Genomic DNA, 12,523 nt, shown 5'->3' with positions numbered 1-12,523 from the left:
CACTGCATCTTGGATGTGGTGTAAATCTGATATAATTCTGTAGTGTGGGTAAAGTCTTAGTAATTATGTTTAGGACTGCATGGAACAGAATCCATACTTAGTTGAAGTTAACAATGAAAGTCACATTGATTTTTTATAGTTTGAATTTTACAACAGTGTAACATGGACTAGTTACACATTCATATTTTTGTTCATTTTTATTTTCCTCTTTCTTTAAGTAATACATATATACACCACATTGCTCTAAAGCCTGCAACCCAAGCCTCATGCATTTTAGTTGTTCCTGTGACCCCTTACCTGAAGTAAATCTATAGATTGTAACCAGTTTCTTGTAAGCCAATGGAAATTGTAGTGAAATTGTAATAAGATCCATTTCTTAAATTCATAAACCTGCTTTCCTGAAAATTCCACTTTTCAACTTTTGCGCAATCTAGCCACACCAATCCAGGAAATATATGTCACCAATTTTTTACCCAATTTCTCTGTACCAGATGAATTAAAAAGAGGTTTCAGATCAAACCTAGCATGGTATCCTGAGTTGGTTTAAATAGCTGATTTTAAAGTAGATATAACTGATTTTAATATTTGTGTTTATTTATAATTATTTATGCCCCAGCATGGAGTGTTTGCCCAATATAAGTTGTGCTCCACCCTGAATCCCCTTTGTGGTGAGAAGGGCGGAATTTAAATGTTTTAAGTAAATAAAATAAATAAACATTAAGAAAGTTTATTCTCATGTATTTTATTTAATTATGTCTATTACTTTATTTTCTATATTTGGGAAGAACTTCCTTGCAAACCAAGTATGACCATTTTCTTCCCTAAACTTTGTTCTTTTGGCATGATTCAGTTAGAAAAAGAGAAAGAAACTCAGATCACTAGTAAGCAAGGAAAGTTCACGCTATTTGAAGATTTTAAAGCACTTGGCTTTAAACAGCCAACATCTAAGACTAAGCTTTCACAAAAGAAGCATGGCCTGGGAGAAAGGTTAGCACAGCATATTAAGCATTCCTCAAAAAAAAAATGTAGAGACACGTTTTCTTGCAGTTGGAAGAAAAAGTAAATGGCAGATGCTATGCAGTCAGTAAACAATTCAAATGCATTGGTACAAAATTCTACTCTTTGCTCATTAATGCTGAAAAGACCTTATCCAAAACCCAAAACAAAACAAAACAAAAATCGCAAAGAAAATCTTTTGTAACTTTTAGATATACTGCTTAGTAGAATACTCATTAGGGAGGAAATTGCCACAAAAACATTTAGTGAAGTTGTACTTTATAATGTGAAGCATCCTTTTCTAATAGCAAATTCAATCTTACCCTGTATCTCTTCTTCTACTTGCTGTGCCTGGCCAAGATGAATTAAATGCAGTAATATGGAAGTGTGATTTTTATCATTGCACTTTGGGTGGGAATGTCAACGTATTTTTCACCAGATATACAGCATCAACCTGCCAGTTTGAAAAATGAGAACTCTGTGATAACCTTGTACTGGAGACTTTGAAGCCACTTTTGTGCAAATAGGATTTACAACTTGGCTCTAATTGATTATTTTATCTCACCTCCAGTCATGACCACAGTGCGATTATTTCTCTTTCCACGTGTCTTCAGTAGCAGACTTCCAATCAAAGTGGTAAATTCATGTTTGGGTGGTACTATCTGAGAGCACAGTGATGGTTCAGATTCTTTCTGCTTCTGATTTTGCAAGTAAGACTTTATCACATGAGATAGGTAAACCAGCATTGTAGCCATTCTCTTCGCCCACTCCGTGATTTTCCCGCAATGTTCCTGTCATTTACCTTGATGTGATGGATCTCTTCTGCTTCTTACATTTGTCCTTTTTGTTGTTCTTTTTAAATGCTGAAATTGTGCAATTGATCTAAAATTGAAGTAATGATAACAATTAAGGAACAGCAGTATTGTGTGAAGACAGGGTTACAAGGGTATGTGGAAGTATGAATGCAGGATGATGGATTGGTGAATTGGTGTAATTGTATTAATAAAGAGAAGTGCTCCTGGTCAATCAGAAGGCAGATCAGGAAAAGAGAGGTTCAGCCTGTATTGGATGGATTACACACACACGCACACCCCCAAAAATCTCAATTTTACAACTTTTGTATTCTCTTGAACCCAGATTAAATGCCCAAGTTTTAGATGTGGCCAGTGTATGGTAGAACAGCTAAAATTAATGTGACTGCTCTGATGACACATACCTTCATTCCATCATTTGGGAAGTATTGTAACACACTCTGTATGAGACTTTTGGCAGTGATTACTCTTTCCCTTATATTCAATCACAGCTAGAGGAAAGCTGCTAGTGAAAATGCCTTAAATACAATGAAATCTAGTTCCCTGCCATAAATTCTACCCTCAGTCAATCTCTTTTTTATTATTTTGATGTCTGCATTGGATTTAGAAAATATCCCAAATGTAATATTGTCTGAAAGTTTAATAAGCGTTATATTTATTCTTCCAAATTTATAATTAAAAAACCTTAAATCTAGCATTGACACTACTCTAGGAGCTCCTCTATTGCATAGTACTTCACTTTAATGAAATTAGCTCTAAACATATCTCATTATCATTCTGTCTTTCCCTCTATTCCGAAGGCAAAGCTGGAATCAGACTGATGAAATTAACTCACTCCTGTCCAAATCATTGCGTCCATTCATCAGCTATACCAGGAAAACATAGACCCTTTATGGTAGTTTTTTTTTTTTGAGAATGATTTGGAGTCTTCAGTTGGTGCTGAAGGTCATCATTCAATATGGTTCTTTAAAGGAACTAGGCAGTCACACATTCTTGTACCACATCAAGTCTGTACTGAATATGAATGTGTGACTAGATTCAGTTGAAAGTGCTGATTGTGTACATCTGCATTGCACATAGACATAATGCAGATTAACATCACTTTAATTGCCGTGGCTCAAGGCTGTGGAATCATGGAAGCTGTAGTATGCTGAGGCTCCAGTGCTATTTAGCAGTGAAGACTCTCTCTGCCAAATAGCTCTAAAGGAATTTTCAGTATTGTTTATACATGCTTTCCATTTCAATACATGGGAACTAAAATCACATCAGCATCTTGTGTGTTAATGTTGTAACAGGAGTTACAGAAGTTTCAGGAGCAAAAATATGCTAAGGGAATTGGGAATATTTGTATCCTTTCACTTCTCTAATTGCACCATGTTTCTTTGAAAATAATTGGGAGTCTATAGGAACAAAAATATCTATTTTTTATGAATATACAATGAAGAACAAAATAACTACCATAGCATCCTGGTGATGAGCATAGACTTTCCTTACCTTATTGCATTGTTGTTAGAAGAAAGTGTAGTGATATCTAAAATTTAATTTTTTAAAAAATGCTTTGGTTTTGCAAGTGATGAGGCTGTCCTTTAAATTGTGTTACTGCGAATAAACTCAGAAATAAATCTCATTAAATTCAATGGGACTAACACACAAAGAAGGGATTATTAAAGCTTCAATCCTACACACAATTATGCAAGCCCTATGAAACTTAATGGAACTTTTTTAAAAAAGAAAAAGAAAAATCACACCCACTTGTCATTGGTTTTAATCAGAAAGCAAATAAAATAAAAATTCCTAACATAGGTTACAGAGATCTGCAGTATGGCAATGCCTACACTCAGGCCTAGTATTCAAAATATGACAACCAAAGAGAGGGCGTAAGGAAGTGATAATTCACTGATGGAAACATTTGTACAGCCTGTTGCAAAGGCTGCCATGAAATAACAGTTGAGGGAGGGCCAGAGGCAGTTGGTCTCCCAGCTGAGGTGGCAGAATTGTCCCAATTCTCACTCTGCAGTCTTCCATCTATTTTCCATATTTTATATACATGCAGACATATCGCTATTAATGAAATAGCTGTGCTCCTCGCATCACTTCTTTAATGTAACATTTGGTATCAGAGCCTGAATAACACGGAAAGAATATGAAAGTTACAATATCACAAATAAGGGCAGTTCAACATGTTTCAAAATACCTTTTATTCAAAACAAACTACATACACATCCAAACTGAAAGGAGGTAAGCTTTGCATAAACAAATATTTTGAAATTCTTTTAGAAACCACTTAAAATCTTCTTCCAAGATAGATAGATGGATAGATGGATAGATAGATAGATAGATAGATAGATAGATAGATAGATAGATAGATAGATAGAGTTGCCTGATCACATTGGCCTGATTTACACTGACCATTTAATGCAGTTTCAAACTGGCGTTGAAGAAAGTGGCTTGGTTGTGCAGATGATTAAATAGGAAATTCTGGAACCAGTTTGAGGTCCTGATGATGATTATACAAATTACAAAGCACTAATGCATTCAAGACTTTCTTTTGAGAGTTTGTTGTTTATCCACATTAAATGACCAGTGTAGATAGAGTCATTGAGAATAATTGGTCCAGTCATGCATGATCTATGGTCCTAGAGGGGGTGTGCACTGACCACTTATCCCAGGGCTATTCAGAATGGTGAATGCTGGATCAGCCCCAGGATGGTTTAGACCAGTGGTTCTCAACCTGTGAGTCCCCAGGCATTTTTGCCTACAAATCCCAGAAATCCCAACCAGTTTACCAGCTGTTAAGATTTCTGGGAGTTGAAGGCCAAAACATCTGAGGACACACAGGTTGAGAACCACTGGTTTAGACTGTCACTCTCCCGTCCACTGTAGAGGCAAGAGGGCGTACTGGCTGTCTGGCAGTGCCAAACCTGGTTCAATGTTTCTGGATGGCCATCCCTATTGCCCCCTTCCATTCTCTACATCCCAGCAGCCACCACACAAAACATGGGTTATGCGAGTCCATAGACTATGGGTTACATGTTGAGGCAACATTTTTTCATCTTTCTGACAAAGCTATCAAATATAATAGAAAGAATGGTCAGCTACTGAGCTGGTAGAAACCATGCAAGATTTAAGAACAAATGATGATGCAAAGGTAGGTGTGTAATAAATGTCTTATGGTCAATATTAAGAAAAGAGGAATCTCACTTTTTTTTCTACCAATGGTTAGATAGTCTGTGAAGCTCTGGCATTGAGAAATTTATTTCACATCTAAATAGAAATGGGGTCTATTGTTCATCTTCATCTTTTATTACTTTAATTCTGTGTGGCCCATAAAATAGGATGTAAGCTATATGCCAGTCTCCACCCCCACATAACCTCAAGTTTTCTTCTGGTGTAACAGTGCTGACTTTGTCATCATGAAATTTGATCAATTCATCTTCTTTTCTTTTAACCAAAGATACATAGTGTCCAGAAGAACTAAATTTTCCTTGATGTGTTAACACAGCCTGCAGTTCGTAATAACCACAGATATTGGAGGCAATATCATCAGGAAAGGAAAATGCTTCATGTTTAACTTTTTTCTGTGCAACATCACCTTTACGAGAATGCTTTGTTTGTTTCACTTTCTTGTCTTTCAAGTCCTTGAATTTTGATTGGTAGGCATCCATGTTCTCTTGAAGTTCTGATCTACATAAATCATATACATCCAACATAAGAAAAAACTTAACATCCTTGGGAACTTTTGCATTTACAGATTCTCTCTCTTTGTAAAAGCCATCTGAATAGTCAGGTAAGCAGGCAGGTGACTTATTTTGAAAAAAAATGTGAAATGCATTTTTTTTGCAAGGTTGGAGACAGTTTGATGATTTCTTCTTGAAGGCGCAGTTTAAGACCAGTGAAAAGATATTTAACTTCTTGAATGATTAAGTAACTAAGTTGGAATTGATTATCTCTTCCTTTTGTGATATCCTCCTCTTCTGCTTCTATACATTTCATGGTAGTTTCAAATTCAATACTGAACAACTGATCAATTAAGCTCATTTTTTGAGGAGGTGCAGCCAGCTGCTCATGAAGCTCCAGGGTCAGTTTCCACAACTGAATCGCCTTCTATCCCTTCTATCTTCTGCTGCAGTTCTCACATCATCTGTACCCAACATTTGTCACCACCCTGTTGAAGATACTGGCCTTGATCGCCTTTCTCAGTGAACTGAGGAAAGGCCATGTGTTAAAACTGGAGGAGAATGATGATACTAGAGGAGGTTTTATCAATGGAATAAAATAAATCTCTTAAGAGCTGGAGTAATATACTGATCAGAGGCCATTTCCCCTGAAGCTCTTAATGCACCAGCATACTTCTTAAGAGCTTCTTTCAGTTCTGGCACAGAGTGTAACATTCATGTAACAAGTATTCCCAAGATTTGTTAAACCACATGGTAACTCCATAGATGAAGCCAACTGTTCTTCTGTTATATCTTCAACAAAAACAGGCCTGACTACCAGTTCTTCAGGAAGTACTTCAGCAGAACCCATCTTTAATAAGGTCATCTCATTTTTAATTTTGATGTTTCCCCAGTCATTAGCTTTTATAGTTGCACATTTCACCATTACTTTCTGTCTGCCTGGCTGAACTCTAGTCAAAGCAAAAAGTTGAGCTTTGAATACCATTGGAGGCTCATCTGTATTCAGCTCCATTCTATCTAGAGGAGGCAGTTGAGAAGGAAGGAAAGGTGGGACAAGAGACCGGCTGAGGCCCTGAGGTAGTGCTTTACTTTGCTTCCGGTTATGCCAGTCACACGGCATGACATTGGCTAGGGTGCCAGAGTGAAGAAAGAGGGTTGAGAAAAGGAATCACCCCTTCTCCCCACTTCTTTTTCTCATTGCCTCCTCGCTGTGGCCACTATCACTGCAGATGAAGAGCAACCATCACAACCCATGTCACATCAACTGACTGCCATGACAAGAACCTTGGGGGGGGGGTGAGAATCACCCCATGTCTCTGGGCCACCTGAATGTTTAAAAGGAGCAAACATTGTGGTTTCTCCAGATTCTGGGAGATAATTCAGAGCAACCCATTACTTTTGTTAATAAAGTTTGAGGCTGCGGTAAGCAGTTTTGGCCCATGTTAACCCAGATAAGCTCCATGTTTTGTCTAGCCACCATGGAGCTGATTCACTGGTCCTTCATGTGAAGTGGTCAGTGTAGATGTACCCCTAGTCCAGCTTCTGTAAAACTCGAACAATACCTTTTAAAAGAAATTAAGAGGCCAAGATGCTTCATTAGGACAGGTCCAAATGACTACTTATTTCAAAATAAAGAAATAAATGAAATTTATTTCCAACCATTTACAATCCAACAGATTTACAATGGAGATTTACAATGTATTCTATGTAGATTTACAAGATAGCAGATGTGCATGCATAATGATAATGAGAGCCTTTGTTAGGGTTGAAGAGGGAGATATAAAATATCTTGCAAATAAATTGCTAGAGCTTAATTTATACATTTGGCTGTAACATGTTTAATTATAAGTACTTGTAGCTTCTCTTGGGGTATGTGCATATCTGCCATGCTCATAATGATGGTAAGCACGTACATATGTCTGCCTGTAAACTTTACCTTTTCAGAAATACTAAACATTTAACAATACACATCTTCTGCAATGAAAACAATAAGTCAATTCAAGTTGCACAATAGGCTGTACCATAAAATAAGTTCATATAATGCATTATACCTCCAGCCCCAATTCTCACTACTTGCAATCCATCATAGAATCTGCAATCCATCATAGAAAAGTTTCCCTCAATCTTTGCCCCAGCAAAACTGATTCACATAGCTGGGACCATGATATTATAAACGGGAACGGGGAGGACACCAGTCTGTCTCCCCCTTTCAAGGCAAATATGCTTTGTACCTAGGAAGTGCAATTTTTCCATATATCCAATGTACCAAAATACTGTGACAGATACATTCCAAGAGACAGGACTGGACAGAAGTTGGTGGGACAAAAGAGAACACAAAGAAGATTTCCTTCATCCTTAGTGTCTTGCTCCTCTATGATAGTAGCTATAATTGGTGTCACTACAGAGGAAAGGAAAGAGGGTTTGGAGGCTCACAGGATAGTTGGGAAAATGACTTCAATCCTTATCATATTGTCAGTGAATATTTTGAGATTATATCCAAAAATTAACCCCATTGTTTTCAACTTATAGGATGGATGCAGCCAAAGCATAATTTGATGAAAAAATCCAGTTCAGAACTGAATGGGGGAGAGTAAGAGCAATCAATTGCTAAAGATACAATCACAATATTTCTGAGTGCAAGATATTTTGATGCATGTTTTCCTTATTGTGAAGTACTGTAGAAAAATAAGGTAGTTGGTGTGTGTGTGCTGAAATACTGTTAATTTTGGAGAAGTTCCAAACAAGGCATCAGTGAACTATTTCATTTCATTTTTTATTCAAATTAAATTCACATATAGAGTTTTAATATTTACACTTTGGGAAAAAAGAAATATTTTAAATATATTTGATTGCCCACTCAAACAAAAGTATGATGTATAAGTATCTTTGACATTTAGTAGTTTCTCTGCCCCTGGACCCTCATGAACTCACCACTAAGCAATGTATGAGGGATTTTCACTCTCAAACTATTAAAGTTGACTTCCTCAATCTGATCTCTTGGAACTTGTATGTATACACAGATTCAAAAAGATTCCTGCATGTGCAAGTTAGAAGAAAAATTTCACATGCCCCCAATGAACAGAAAAACAGTCTACCAATGCCAGATAAGATACATGTCCTATGGGAGAATCAAAAGGCAGTATGTGATGTTATGTCTTATATTTTTTTCAAAGTATATTTGCTGCTCTTTACACTGTATGTGTGCCTGTTTACTTGCACTTATCACATAGCTAAAAGTATGAAGAAACCCAAACACAGCAATAACACTCAATTTTCAGCAAATAGAGTTTTAAACCAGGGGCTCATCTACACTGGCAACTTAATTGAGGGTTAATACAGAGCAGAAATTCTCTGAACTGCCCCTAGAGGCAACCACACAATCTATTTGCCAACTCAAAGTGTTGGCGAGTGCAGATGGTGCAACTGATCTGAAACTGCATCAGTCCTCCTAGACAATCCCCTTAGTGTTCTTGTTGCCATTACTGATGCCAGATAATTACAGCACTCCACAAGACCTCCTGGCCATTGTGGGTACCAAGTGCTGTCATCAGCAAAGGTGCCTGTATAAAGAGGGAGAAAGAAAGGGACATCCCCAACCCTCTCCCTGACAAGCTCTGTAACCTGGGACGGGAACATTATTGGCAGTAACTTCTTTCTGGCTTGAAGTCACAAATAAGAGGAACACTCTCAAGAGAGGACAATGCAAAATAGACTTTTAAAATACCTGAAGAACCTAATCTCCTATTTTGGAGCTTTTGATATATTCCAACTTTTTTATATAAACAAAAATTACTGAACTTTTCAGATGATCTCATCATGACTAATAACAAAGGTCTGTAATGGCTAAGCTATTTTTTCAATTTTTGGATGATTTTTCAAAATGTATTTTGGGTGCTAAATTTGAAAAAAAACACAATAAAAATGTTTTGACAAAAACATTTTTTTCACAAATTTCATGATTAATTTCAATACTAATTTTATTCAGTCACATATTAAAACATAAAAATATCAAATCAAACTGTGAAAAACACCGTACATGATTTGGAACGTCAAATTCCTATAAAATTGTTATGGTTGAGCCTTCGGGTTCCGGTAATAGAAGAAGGGGTCATAAGACTCCTCGAGAGTCAGACTCTTTCGAGGAGCGTGAAAGAAAACGGCTCCGGGATTTGTTTACAGACCCGACAGATGAGGACTCATTTGAGGGTTTTTCTGAGGGTTTGGAGGAAGAGATGGCCAGCTCGGAGGAGGACGACATGGAATGGACTCGTGTGAGGGAGGATTTGGGTGTTGGGGAAACAGGCAATGAAAGCATGGGAGGTGATTGGCGGGTTGCAGGATCAGACCCATGGACTGGCTGGAGGGATGCAGCGGGATCCACAGCTGGGGATGCTGTGGGGCGTAGTCAAAGGTGCTTAAGCTCTGATGAGGATGATGATGTTGGGGCACCTGGAATTGGGATGGCAGCTGACAGCAATGATGAGCTTGAACTGGGATAAATTGGGGTTTGGGACCAATGTCTAATTGCGTTGGGCAAGGTAATCTGGACGGACGCTTGGGCTTTTGTTGGGGAACTTCCTGAAGACGGGTGTGATTCATTACTGGATACCTTGGACCTCCGTCGTCTTTTTGATGGGCAATATCTACTCGCACTGGATTGACGCTGGACTGACTGACTTCAATTCCAGATTATCCCTTCTGCTGGCTATCGGTGAGACCTTTGGATTTCTAGACGACTACGCTTGGCTATTGACCTCTGGACCGGACTGGGACCCTGCTGACTGCCGTTACCCTGACTGCTGTGCCTGGACCTGGATATCGTTGGCCGCTGAACCTTAAACTGAATCCTGACTACGACCACGCTTTTCGTTCGCTGCAGGAAGGAATAAACAAGCCTGGTTTATTCTCCTGCTGTTTCTGAGTAGCAGAGAGGAATCTGCTACCAGTCTGTTGTTTACATTCTGACTCCTGTTGATCCTCTTTTGTTTGCATTGTTTGCCAGGCTGAAGTAAGCACTTTTGATTTAATCCGGATTATACTTCTGTTTAACCCGGTTTATCCCTTTGAACCGTTTAAGCTCAAACTGAGCTGTTTTTTGTTACTTATCACACTGAAGTCAAGTGTTTGCTCTGTTCTTTGTTTCCTACGGGCATTTTTAGTTCTGTAACCTCAATAAACTGAGTTTTGTTTTACTCGCTGGCGTTCTGTCTGTGACAAAAATAGCATACGTTTTATGACCCCAAGTTTTGCAAATATGTGTAATGAATATATTTCTCCTTGTTCTCATATATATATATATATATATATCCACAAATCTTTTCTTCTTTCACCTCTTTAGCTAAAGCATATTTTAAAGACTGCTTAAAAAGTGTAAGTACTCAGCTGAAGTAAATGATTTATCATATAAAACAAAATAATAAATCACTGTGAAGGGTCAGGATTAAAAATAAGGCATCAAGTTTTAATGGACATAAATGAAATATAACACTGAAACTATTCTTCTTTATCCTTATGATGCTTGTAAATTTGTGCCCATTATCTGTCTGTGACAGATTGCCCAACGCCATAAAATTTCAGTGAGGTACCAACGTCAAGAAGACGATGGAGGAACTCAAGGCTCGTTTTGATCAGCTGCAGGCTGCATTTTATGCTGCACACGCAGCACAGCCAGCTAAGGGACATGTAATGACTCCTGAATGTTTTGATGGATCCCGGGACAAATTGCCTACTTTTTTGGCTCAAGTTGAACTTCATTTTTCTCAGATTAGCCCACAAGCTTTTCCTACGGACACCAGCAAGGTGGCATTTATTTTGAGTTTACTGACCGGTTCAACGGGACAGTGGGCAACTAATTTGATTTTGGGTAATGACCCAGTCAAGGATAATTTGGTTAACTTTAAGAAATTATTGTCGGACACTTTTGGGGATCCCCTCCGTATGGAGAATGCTAGCTGGGCTCTTTACTGGTTAAAACAGGGAAAAGGGTCTGTTTTGGACTATTTGAATAAGTTTAATTCTCTTCGCCATCAATTGGACTGGGGGGAGAATGCATTTATGCTTTTGTTTATAGCTGGTTTAAGTGACCATCTTCAAGATGAACTGGCGCGGTTAGAGCCAGCAGAAAACTGGGACGCTTTGGTGGCTAAGGTTTTGCGTTTGGACGCCCGGTTTGAATCTCGTAAACAATCTCGGGCTATGTATGCACCATCTGTATCTGTATCTAGGGTACCTGTGGCTAAGGGGGAGGAGCCTATGGAACTCGGGGTGTTTAGAAAGTTGTCGACGGCGGAAAAAGATCGTAGAAGGCAATTAGGATTATGTTTGTATTGTGGGACTGCTGGGCACTTTGCTAGGAACTGTAACATCAAGCCTTCTCAGTTTTCGGGAAAAGGCCAGCCCTAGTGCGATGTGAGTCCAACGCACTAGGGCTTACAAGGCAGTCACTAGAGGGAAAGAAACATGTTTTTGTACCCATTTCTCTATCTGTTGGGGGAAAGGAACTTGCTTCAACTCTGGCACTGCTGGACTCAGGGGCTACGGTCTCGTACGTGGATGTTGGGTTTGCAAGAAAACATAGGCTCCCTACAATACGTAAAGCATGCGATATATGGGTGGAAGGGGCGGATGGTAGACTACTGGAATCTGGGGTGGTTAATCGAGAAACCTCAGGAATAACATGGGAGGTGCAAGGGGTAACTGGAGAATTTGTATGGGACATCACACGGTTACCAAGATACAATGTAATTCTGGGAATGGATTGGTTAACTTTGGTGAACCCTCAAGTGGATTGGGTGAAGCGTACTATAGCTTTTAAAAGGCAGGGATGTTTTGCTTTAAATTCTTCCCAGATTGATATGGAGGGTGTGCCTACTGAATACAGGGAATTCCAAGATGTTTTCTGTAAGAGGGAAGCAGATAAGTTACCGCCTCATAGACCATACGATTGTGCGATTAGACTGGTGGAAGGCGCTAAGTTACCAGCAGGAAGGTTGTACGCTCTAACGGTACCTGAAAGACAAGCCTTGAGAGAATTCCTTG

At 38.6% G+C, this 12,523-nt stretch overlaps 1 pseudogene; it reads right to left on the bottom strand.

The window, feature by feature from the left end:
* Positions 1–5,077: 5,077 nt before the first annotated feature.
* Positions 5,078–6,605, bottom strand: LOC100552318 (ubiquitin carboxyl-terminal hydrolase 14-like; annotated as a pseudogene).
* Between the last annotated feature and the right edge of the window lie 5,918 nt (positions 6,606–12,523).

The sequence above is a fragment of the Anolis carolinensis genome, chromosome 3 (assembly GCF_035594765.1).
Source record: "Anolis carolinensis isolate JA03-04 chromosome 3, rAnoCar3.1.pri, whole genome shotgun sequence".
In the NCBI taxonomy this organism is placed as follows: Eukaryota; Metazoa; Chordata; class Lepidosauria; order Squamata; family Dactyloidae; genus Anolis; species Anolis carolinensis.
Note: the sequence above shows the minus strand (reverse complement) of the source record. Positions and strands in the feature narration are given on the sequence as shown.